Here is a 12,538-nt window from a genome sequence, read left to right on the forward strand (position 1 = left end):
GAACATCATATGTTGACCTAATAAGGAAACTGATCCTACTCTCTTCCATTGACCAAAGGTCTTGCCAGCCCATTTTGCGTTGTTCCACACTCTCCCATCTCATCCACTCTCCCTGCTTGGCCTGGGAAATGGCCTTTATACATCTCATCCTCTCCTCCTGCTTTCGCACCTCGTTGACTACCAGCTTCCTCCTTTGGGCTGGGCCTGCCTTGTGCCATTTAGGAGGAGCTAAACTGAGCCCAAAACCCTCTCTTCCATGCTGTACCTGTCCCACGATATCCCCAATTTGAAGGTCAGCCTTTGCCTCTACTACAGATTTCTTTGCTGACCACTTTCTACCAGTTTTTACCACAGGGGCTGTCTCCCTTACACATTTGTCGCGTGACTCTGCTAAAGTCATTTCCAGTCTGACCTTGGCACACTTAAACTCCTCGGTTAAAGCAGAGACTGGCAGCTGCAATACTCCTTTACTATAAAGTCCCACTCTGCTGAGGCAGCGTGGAACTCCCAACCATTTCCTGATGTATGTACTTATTAACGCTTCCAGCTTATCCACTGTTGTCAAAGAAACCTCATACACAGTCAGTGGCCACAGCAACCTTGGCAGTAGACCAAACTGAAAGCACCAGAGTTTCAGTTTGCCTGGTAGAGCACAGCTGTTTATGCTCTTCAACCCTTCCACTGCTTGTCGTCTAACTTCTCCCACTCGAACTGTGTCCTTTAGATCCCCATCGTACCATCTCCCTAGACTCTTCACTGGCTTCTGAGAAACTGTTGGTATTGCCTCACCATTAATGAAGAATGTTTTATCTACTACCTTGCCTCTAATTATGGAGATGCTCCTTGATTTAGAGGGCTTAAATTGCATTCGTGCCCATTCAATATTATCTGTTAACTTCCCCAATAACCGATTAGTGCAGGCTACCGTTGTAGTCATGGTTGTCATGTCATCCATGTATGCTCTGATTGGTGGTGGTCGCTTCCCAGAAGCCAAGCGCTCTCCTCCTACTACCCATTTTGATGCCCTAATGATTACTTCCATTGCCATGGTAAAAGCCAGTGGAGAAATGGTGCATCCTGCCATTATTCCAACCTCTAAGCATTGCCATGTAGTGCTGAATTCTGGAGTTGAGAAACTAAATTGCAAATCTCCAAAATAGGCTTTCACTAAATTTGTTATCGACATCGGTACCCTGAAAAAATCAAATGATGCCCAAAGAAGCTCACGTGGCACTGAACCATATGCATTAGCCAAATCCAGGAATGTCACGTGGAGCTCCTTCCTCTCCTTTTTAGCTGATTGAATTCGTTGCCAGATAACACTGATGTGTTCTAAGCATCCTGAGAATCCTGGAATGCCCGCTTTTTGAACTGAAGTGTCAATGAAGCCATTCTTTAATAGGTAGGTTGACAATCTCTGAGCAATAATGCTGAAGAAAATCTTTCCTTCGACATTTAATAGTGAAATAGGGCGAAACTGACTGATGCTTGTAGCATCTTTTTCTTTGGGTATAAAGACTCCCCCTGCTCTGCGCCATGCTCTAGGTACAACCTGCTTTTCCCAAGCCACTTTTATCAATTTCCACAGAATTCGTAGAACTCCTGAAGCACTCTTGTACACTCTGTACGGAACTCCATTAGGCCCTGGAGATGATGAAGCCCTTGCCTTTCTCACAACCTGCTCTATCTCTTTCCACTTAGGTGCACAGACCTCCATTTGGTATTCTGGTGGATTGACAGGTGGGATGTCTGACGGAATAGACATAGGCTTATGCCTTTTTGCATCTGTATGTGTTTCCTCCAAATATCTCTCTAGCTCAACCCTAGATGCTTTTAAAGTGCCATTCTTCTCACTGGTGAATAACTTCTTTGCGAATTTGAATGGATCTTTATAGAAATTAGCCCTCGCACGCTCCTTCTTTTTGTAGCGTTTCCGTAGGCGCTCAGCTCTGCGTAATGTTGCAAGCTTATCTTTTATGGCCCTTTGTAAGAGATTGAGTCCCTCCTTCTGACTTTGTTCCGCTCTTTTCCATTGCTTCCTCAGCTGTCTCCTTTCTCTAACTAACCCTTCAATTTTCTGCTGCCGTCTAGACAATCCAGGAGTAGTTTGTACTTTTTCCTTCCTTTTTTCCACACCAAACCTCTCACTTCCATATGCGTAAATGATGTCCCCAAATTTATCCAGCTTCTTTTCAACTGTACCAGTTAATCTTTCTAATGCAAAGCATAGATCTGTGTTTACCGTGTCCCATGCAGTTTTCTCACAAGCTCTTGGCCATCTAACTCCAGGCCTATGCCCGTTGAAGTTCTTTTCTCTCTTATGCTGGTTAGTCTGACCGGGTTCACAAGAATCAATGTGTTCATCACTAACTGTGCAAACCCTCCTCTCCTCTATGACAGGGGTGCTGATATCCTGCGAACTGTGGTTTGCTTCCTGTCGCTGGATTTCATTCGACTGACTTGACTGACTTCGTAAGAAGGACTGATCAATGCGAGGCCCTTGTCCCTTCTCCCTCAAGCTTTTCATTTTCCCTTGATGAATCTTCAAACCCCTGACCGTTGTCGCCTTGCTCCAGCCACAGACACAAGCTTGGAGTTCAATGGCTTTGCTAACTGCAGAACCTGAACTAGTCTTTTGTGAAGTACTCTCTATACTCATATCCGTTTCCATTCCAAAGTCGTTAACCATGTTGTCCACCATTGAGTCATCTTCCGCCCCTGCTCTCGCAGACTCTAGGGGTATTTTCCTCTTTAATTTTTCAGAAGCCTTGGGCGGGTGTCTCCAGCATCCTGTAAACACAGAGCTGGATACTGCCGACAAGGGTAGCTAACCCTTACCAGCCCCATTGGGGTCTCTTTCCTCCTGTCAGCTGTCTCTCCAGGCTGTCACAAGGTCTTTCCCTTGTTGCCAGCAGCACTATTCACCGCAGTCACTGGACGTATCCAGATCTTCATGATTTCCATTACACGAGAGTAGATGTTAAAACTTCATGCTGATTTGTACTCGGCTTTCGCCAAGATAATCACCAACTAAGACGTAGCTTTACAGTAACCTATGCTTCTCCATCCATTCTTTCCATCTGGTGACGTGAATTTTCTGTCTGGTGTTAATACAGTGTATTTCGCGTCAGCACACACAACGGCTGCAACCACAGTGCGGTCCCCCCATAACAACCCTCTGGATTGAGCGGAGTAGGGAACATCTCTAGGGTCTTCAAGTGGGCACCTTCCGTCCTCAGTGTTTCGTCGACTAGCCCACGACACCTCAAGAGGGCTCGACAGTGACTCTGGCGTCCCAGAGTCACCCCCTCCGTCCCCCACTCAACTCAGCCCAGCTTACTGACCTCTACTTCCCTCTTGCTGCTGAGACCTAACCACAATCTCACAATCTCTCCGCAACCCAACCATACGCCCCAACCCGTTTGACTAAGGCTGTCGAGCCCCACTGGTGCGTTAATATGCAGTTTCAGTGGCAACGGTTCCGTATGGCATACCACCTACCACAAAACACAATATCTGCCCAACCACCCGTCATCCACGCAATATACACAGGAACGTAATGACTGTGAATACTATACAACCTATACAAATAAACCAACAGTTGCTGCTGAGACCTAACCACAATCTCACCGCAACCCAACCATACGCGCCAACCCGTTTGACTAAGGCTGTCGAGCCCCACTGGTGCGTTAATATGCAGTTTCAGTGGCAACGGTTCCGTATGGCATACCACCTACCACAAAACACAATATCTGCCCAACCACCCGTCATTCACGCAATATATACAGGAACGTAATGACTGAAAATACTATACAACCTATACAAATAAAATAAATAATTTTATTTTAAATAAATAAATAATATGTGATTTAATGCTCAGAGTGAAAGATTAAATGTTTGGGATGATAACTACTCGGTTACTCACGTAACCTCAGTTCCCTGAGTTAGGGAACGAGTATTGCGTAGCTATATGCAGTGGGGGAAACTCCTTTTCCTCGATTTACTGAAGCCTTTATGTAAAGCGCATTTGCAGCTGCACAGCTAGAACATGAGTGTCTGGCTCGCTCACAGGCTGCGCTGGGGCAACTGCACATCCAATGGCGCGGGTGCCTCTGACGTGCGACCAATGAGATCACTCTGCGTCATAAACCTCAGAACCCGCCAAGGGGGCGTGACCTCAGTCTATAATAGTCCCCAAATTCGCCATTATAGCAGGTTTAACGACTGAAGCGACAACTTGCCATGTTACTATAGTGCGGCTGGCTACGCAATACTCGTTCCCTAACTCAGGGAACTGAGGTTACGTGAGTAACCGAGTAGTTCCCTTTCGAACGGTCACTTCGTATTGCGTAGCTATACGCAGTGGGGACGCCATGCAAAACGCCACACTGAGTAACTGGCTGCAGCTGCAACTGCAACTCAGGCCCCTGAGCATACAGAACAAGCCATAACCGCATAATTATGTATAAATAGACCAGACACCGTCATGTCTAAAATAGTACAAATCAGTTAGAAATAACCCAACATACTACACCAATGAACCCAGACACTGTCGGGGTTATTAGTATATGAACATATAACCAGTCAAGTGGGTTTATATATGAAATTATAAACGGCCAAAGCGGGTTTTATATATATATGGAATATAACCGGCCAAAGCGGGTTCTATATATGTCATATAACCGGCCAAAAGCGGGTTTTATATATATGTAAATATAACCGGCAACAGTGGGTTTATGCATGAAATACAACCGGACAGCAGCAGGCTTTATATATATATATCTGAATGTGATAGTACACAGTAATATATTTAATCTGTATTTAATAAATCTGTTTATTACTGTTTATATTTTATTTTACTGTTTATATTTTTTATATAGACAAGACCGGCCACAGACGGGTCTTAATCATACCGAAAGCACCTTCGCCAGCAGGGAAGGCACTTCCCTATAATAGAAACTCATAAATGTGGAAGGCGAGGACCAGCCGGCCACATCACAAATATCACTAATGGGAATGCCAGATGACCAAGCCCATGACGAGGCCATACCTCTGGTCGTATGGGCCTTGATACCTATAGGGCGAACTTGACTCGCTGCGGTATAAGCCATAGAAATAGCATCCACTATCGATCTAGACAGTCTTTGCTTAGTGACTAGATCCCCCTTGGATCTACCACCAAAGCAGACAAAAAGCTGTTCTTATTGTCTAAAAGACGCAGAATGCTCCCGATAGATTCTCAGCGCTCAGACAGGGCAGAGAAGATTAACCTCTCCATCCTCTGCAGAAGGAGGGAGGGCTGACAATGTCACCACCTGTGCTCTGAACAGTGTTGAGAGCACTTTAGCAACGTAACCATGTCTGGGCTTGGGATGACTCTGGAGTCATCTGGACCCAACTCCAAACATGCAAGGCTCACAGAGAGCGCCTGCAGATCTCCCACTCGCTTGATAGATGCCAACGCCATAAGGAGAGCAGTCTTCAGCGAGGGTTTTTAGATCAACCGATTGGAGCGGTTCGAAAGGCGGACCTTTCAGAGCCCCCAGGACTGTGGAGAGGTCCCAAGGCGGCACAGACAGAGGTCTGGAGGGGTTCATTCTCCTCGCACCTTTCAGGAATCTTACGACCAGGTCGTTTCTTCCCAGTGACTGGCCAGCCGTCAGAACATGATGTGCTGCTATGGCTGCCACATACACTTTGAGCGTGGACGGGGAGCAACCCGCGTCCAGCAGCTCCTGTAAGAATGAGTCACAGATATCTGACATGACTCTGGGTCAGCCTGATTTTTCGAGCACCAGCTGGAAAAACCTGACCATTTTGAAGCATAGAGGCGCCGAGTCGACGGGGCCCTGGCTTCAGATATAGTGCTTAAAACCTTCTCAGGAAGGTCCTTGGGTACCCGTTGAGGGGCCAAACATGGAGGGCCCATAAATCGGGTCTCGGATGCCACAATGTCCCGTTCACCTGTATGAGGAGGTCTTTCCTCAGTGGGACAGGCCATGGGATTGTGTCCGATAACTGAACCGGCTCCGGGAACCACGGTCTAGTTTTCCAGAGAGGGGCCACCAGAAGGACTGGGCACCCGCTCTCTCTGACCCGTTTGATGACTTGTGGAATTTCATCTCCAGACAGTTGATATGTAAGCTCTGCTCCGTGCTCGACCAGAGGCCGGATGCAGGCATGCCCTCGTGCAGCGCTCCCCAACCCAGGTTGGAAGCATCTGTAAGAACCACTTTCCTCCTTGAAATTGTTCCCATTGTCACCCCCTCGTGGTGCCAGTTCTGAGCCCGCCCGGGAATCAGGGTTCTTAAACAACCGTGATCCACCATAACGCGCAAGCTGCCTGACTGCCATGCATGAGTTGGCACACGGCGTTTCAGCCAATGCTGCATCGGGGCGCATGCGTAGTAATCCCATGCGGAGTACTGGCGATGCTGCTGCCATGAGACCAAGCAGTTTCTGAAATTTATTCAGTGGCGCGCGCTCGTGCAATCTGAAAGTGCCTGCAAGCGCTCGCACCGAGAGCGCGAGCTCTGGTGTGAGTCGCGCTGTCATAGCTCTCGAGTCTAAAACTGTGCCCAGAAAGATCACGCTCTGGCTGGGGGTTAGTTTGCTTTTTGAAACATTGATTGTGAAACCCAGGCATTTTAGGTGGCCGAGAATCAAATCCCTGTGAGCTAATAGCTCGATTCTCGACTGTGCCAGCTCCAGCCAGTCGTCGAGATAATTTAACACGCACACTCCCTGATGTCTCAGAGAAGAAAGCGCTGCATCCACTAGTGATCGACCGATGTATCGGTTAACCGATATTTTTCCCGATATTTAAGCATTTTCCCATAATCGGGAATCGGTTTTGTAATATCGGATTTTCCGATAAACGGCGCCATCTTGTGGCCGTTTTGAGAATTCCGCCATTGCAGCCCGCGTCTGAGGAGATCAGTCAATAACAACTCTGTGCACAGGTAAAGTATATGTTCTACTTGCTTTGCTTTAATTATTCAACTTTATTTAACATAACAGACATGCAGAAATGAGATTTGAGACATAAATGCCTGATATAGTTTATTTATGCAGCTTGGTTCTAAAAAATTGAGACGAACTCATTGAGCCACGTAGCGTAATCCGTCATGTCCTTCCCCAATAAAGACGTAACTTTACATGAATTAAATAAAACAGACATGAATGAGTGCATGTTGAAAATAAAAGCGCTGAATTTAATTCTCTATCTGTTGTATTTGCTCACCATTAGTCTCGAAAAAAAAGTTCGTTCATATTGCTGAGCACTCACTGGGTTGATGATCAGGAATGCTCGAGCACGGCCACTGAATGAAACTTTTGACAAGATTATCTTGTTTAAACACCCTAGATTATATTATCATTTACTACATAGCAATTATTTCGCTAATACACATCTAAATATACCGCTTTGTGGAAATTAATTATTTATTATCTGCACGCGCGATCGCGGTTGAGTAACGTATAGCCTAATGTTATAGTTATGTGTAAATGCATAGATAAACAGCACTTTGTCATAAAGCATTTCATGATCTAGACCGACAAAAATATTAATAATAATTAATAACATACTAGTTGGAAAATGCAATGATGTATATGCTGTTTTGTTTGTTACTTTCCTGATGTTATAGGCTATTCCAGCTAATATTATGCAGTGAATTAATATTACCCAGTGAATTATTCCTCACTCTTAAAATGAATTACATTTCTGCAAAGGTGATATGACTCCCCTGTCAATTATTTTTTCCATATGAAAACATTAGACTTTTAACATTTATTTTGCCTATTGTTAACATTGTTGCTGCTGATGCTTATAAATGATATGTATAATTTAGATATAAATTATATAATGTAATAATATAAATGTTTTTATTGTAATTTGATTAGTTTACCATTTATAAAAACAAATAAACATATCCAAATATGTTAGAATAGTTTTTGTGCTTTATTTTTTACCTCATCAAAGCTTTTATTTTTAAACAAAGACACTTAGTAACAGCGCACTTTAATTTTTGGACTCAGACCCCTCTATTTATTTGTGTATAAATATAAAGGTTTTTTTTTGTATGCAAGGAGGGAGTGATTGTTATAAATAAAATGGTTTTACTCAGTTCATTTGTGTTGTAATAATTGTGCCAAAAACAGAAGTATAACAGTAAATAAATATCGGTTCTGCATATCGGTTATCGGGCACATACACATGCAAATAATCTGTATCGGTATCGGTTATAAAAAATCAATATCGGTCGATCACTAGCATCCACACACTTCGTGAATGTACGGGGTGCCAACGATAGACCGAACGGCAGAACGGTGTATTGATAAGCCCGGCCCTCGAAGGCGAATTTCAAGAATGGCCTGTGACGAGGATTTATTTGAATGTGAAAGTAAGCATCTTTCAGATCCATTGTGGCAAACCAATCCCCCGGGCGCACTTGCGCGAGGATATGTTTGATAGTTAACATTTTGAACGGCCGTCTCATGAGAGCTTTGTTTTTGTCTGAGACCACCGTCTTTTTTCGTAATCAGAAAATAGCGGCTGTAAAAACCCATATTTTTTAGCGCGGGGGGGGGGGGGGGACTAATTCTATCGCCCCTTTTGCTAATAGATTCTGTACTTCGGTGTGAAGCACGTGACCTACGTTGCTTCTCGCCGAAGTCCCGAGAACCGCCTGAAATTTCAGGGGGCTGGGAGTGGGGGGAATTTGCGTGTGGGGAAGTCAGTGTTACAACAGGGGAGGGGCCGCCTAGTGAAGGGGGACCATGAACCCATATATTGTGATTTGTGCACACATTGAATGTTGGACTGACTGCACAAGCATTTGCGTGTGGGGAAGTCAGTGTTACAACAGGGGAGGGGCCGCTTAGTGAAGGGGGGCCGTGAACCCATATATTGTGATTTGTGCACACATTGAATGTTGGACTGACTGCACAACCATTTGCGTGTGGGGAAGTCAGTGTTACAACAGGGGAGGGGCCACCTAGTGAAGGGGGACCGTGAACCCATGTGTTGTGCAAGTGTGCTTTATTTGGGTCGCCGTGAAAACGGCGTTTGTTTGCAAAGACGCGCTCACTGCTGCGGGCCTGTTTACAATAAAAAAAATCCCCAGCCGCCTGAACTGAATAGGGAGCTGTGGGATGTTTTGCTGGCTTCTTTGAGGGTGGTCCGGCAAGTGCGGGACACAATTCCTCTCTTTCCTTTGCGTGCTAGGATGGCTTTGGCGGGAAGCGCTCGGCTAGCGTTGGGCATCAGCCGCAGGGCGGGGCTGAGAGGACCTGTTTCGCTGGCTTTGCTGGTCGGCGCCAGCCAGCACGGTTAGTTCTACTCGAGCTCGAGGTCCGCGACGGCCTGTGTTAGGATCCGAAGCATTTCAGCGTCGGAGTTAGCCCTGCCTTGCTGGGTCCGTCGAAGGAGACGAGGGGGGGGGGGATGACTGAGCTGGAGAGAGTGAAGCACGCGGGGACGTGGCCAGCATGCGTTCACAAACGTCCGTGCTGTCTGGATCCCGTTGGCTGCGGCGCTTCTTCTTCCTCGGATGAAGTAGGGCCGGAGAAAGAAGCGCGGATGACGTGGCGCCGCCGTCTCGAGAGAGCTAGCCGAGTTCACGCATGAGGTCATGCCCCCTTGGCGGGCTCTGAGGTGTATGACGCAGAGTGGTCGCACGTCAGAGGCGCCCGCGCCATTGGATGTGCAGTTGCCGCAGCGCAGCCTATGAGCGAGCCAGACACTCATGTTCTAGCTGTGCAGCTGCAAATGCGCTTTACATAAAGGCTTCAGTAAATCGAGGAAAAGGAGTTTCCCCCACTGCGTATAGCTACGCAATACGCTGTGATTGGGCCGTGATGATCACATGACTGATATCCAGCACTACAGCAACACTCAGATCAATAAACATCAAGTTTTCATTTATATTCCACTTCACACAATTAGACGATTAGAGACAGTTTTAGCATTCATGTTTTCAGGATAACTGACATTTACCAGATTATTTCAGTCAATGTGTGTTTATTCATTTCTTACTTTTTTGCATCATAATTATATATGATTATATCAAATTTTTTCTTGTAATACATCCAATAACTGAAGCAGTAAATTCTGCACATTTTCAGTGTTTGTTCAACATGTGACTAAATGAATAATTATTTCAGTTATAGAGGTGAAATGATCATTTGTTCATTGGAATAAATGGATATAAAAGGTTCTTGCTGATGATCGCTTGAACTATGTGTTTTAAATAAATAAATAATATGTGATATTTATATTTGATCAAGCAATATCCAGAAACGGGTGCAGTTATTAGGGTATTTTTCTGTTGAACTTTTTTTAGATTATAAAAAATACAAAATAAGAATGATGTTTGAGAGATAACATGTATTATTTTTACCAATAGTGATAAAATAATTGATTATACATTATATGAATATTATGAACCTTTTTAACGGTGCTTTAACGGGATCAACAGATACAGCTTCTGTCATTTGACTCCATATTTATTTGCTTTAAAACCATTTTTCTCGACAAAAAGTGTTTCCAAACTAGCTTTTCCCAACATTTGAAGTTAAATGGAAAAGGATTTTATGATCAATAATCCAAAAATTATCGATAATTGTCATTTCAATGTTTGTAAACATTTTGATGCACTAAACCTTTTTTTGCAAACAATCCTTACTGGAAACCTAAATCAAATATTGAATACAAATCCACTTTGACAATTTAGTTGATTCACCAGCTAATAAGCACAAGAATTATTCCATCTATGTATTTCTGTCTAACATATTGTCTTAAATGAGCTATATGGCAGTTTGTTCTGTGAAGTATTTCTGCATTCCAGTATTATAATTTCTAAAAATTATTACATGACAGTGTTTATGTGGTCATGGGCCATTGAAATCACAGAACATTAAAAAAAAAATTCAAAGATTAAAAAAAAAAAAGTTTTCATATTCCACTACACACAATTAGACGATTAGAGACAGTTTTAGTATTCATGTTTTCAGGATAACTGACATTTACCAGATTATTTCAGTCAATGTGTGTTCATTAATTTCTAACTTTTTTGCATCATAATTATATATGAGTATATATCATAACCACAGAGCCTAAATAAATTATATTTATATCTATAAATTTATTCTCCAACTTCCTCTCATGTTTCTCTTTGAATGTTCGGGGGCTATGTGACTTAAACAAGCGAAAAGCTTTATTTTTGTTTTGTAAATCTATGAAAAGGGACATCTATTTTTTTCAAGAGACACTCTTGTGTAAACGATGAAAAGTTCTGGTGTAATCAGTGGGGGTGGGGGCACTGTCTCTCTCTGTCATCACTCCAGTTCATCAGGTTGGGTCGCTATATTACTTAATTGTGGGTTTCAAGGAAAGATTATAAAAACGCTATAGGATGGGTTTTCTCAGTTGTTCACTTGGATAGTTATTTTTTAATAATGATTAACATGGGTTCAACAGTTCTTCAAACATTAAAATTATACAGATAGTATAGTCATTTATATAAGTAATTTAAAACTTAAATATCGCTCTGCCTTTATATTGTTTGGTAGCGATTTCAATGAGGCTCCAGATTTTGTTGCTGATAGATTTCCTTCTAGAAATGTGTCTAATAAATCTCTGTCACTGTCTGACCCTGATCAATGCACAGAGATAGCTAAACCCTGATATACATGTATACACTTGGTTTAAATCAGATTTTTCTCAAAAATCACGTAGGCTATAACCTGTGGCTGATATTATTAAGCATTGTATTTATTTTAATGATGGATTACCCTGGTTTTGGATCCCTAACCTAATCTTCAAACACTGGTGACCTTCAATTTTTATTATCTTGTCATTTTAAATGCAGCAAATTACATATTAAACTCTCAGATTTTTACAAACAAGCTCTAGAATCCTGGAAGATTGCTTTCAAACATGATTTCTCCACACACACACACACACACACACATGTCTTATTTGGAATAATGAAAATGTACTGTGGTAACAAATCACTTTTTTCAAGGAATGGCTGGATCGAAATGTTATTTTTGTTTCTGATTTATTCAGTGCTCAAGGAGACCTTCTTTCTTTTTCTGATTTCATGTCTCTGAAAGGTGCTGAAATTTCAGTAAGAGATTTTAATAAGGAGACTAAAAGTATTCCTGTCAGCTTTATAACCTTGATTAAAGCGCATTTAAGATACGACTGTTTAAACAATTATATTCCTGCTTGCAATTAGTGGTGTTAATGTATTAGATAAAAAAAAATGCAACAACTTCTTTATTAGAAATGCTCTTTCTTCAACTCCAATAACCCAAGCACGATCTAAATGGAAAATCTGTTATCCGAACTCTGATTTGAATCATTTATGGACTTTTCCTCACAAACTTTTTAACCTTAATACAATTAAAGAACTCAAAATTGTTCATAGATATTACCCTTGCAATTTATTTTTGAGCAGGTTTTCTGAGAATGAATTATGTTCCTTTTCCAATATTGAAAAAGAATCAATTCTAAATTTGTATGATCAGGGCC

This window comes from Siphateles boraxobius, unplaced genomic scaffold (assembly GCF_051911475.1).
Source record: "Siphateles boraxobius isolate OS27281-9 unplaced genomic scaffold, OSU_SipBor_1 75, whole genome shotgun sequence".
NCBI classification, from domain to species: domain Eukaryota; kingdom Metazoa; phylum Chordata; class Actinopteri; order Cypriniformes; family Leuciscidae; genus Siphateles; species Siphateles boraxobius.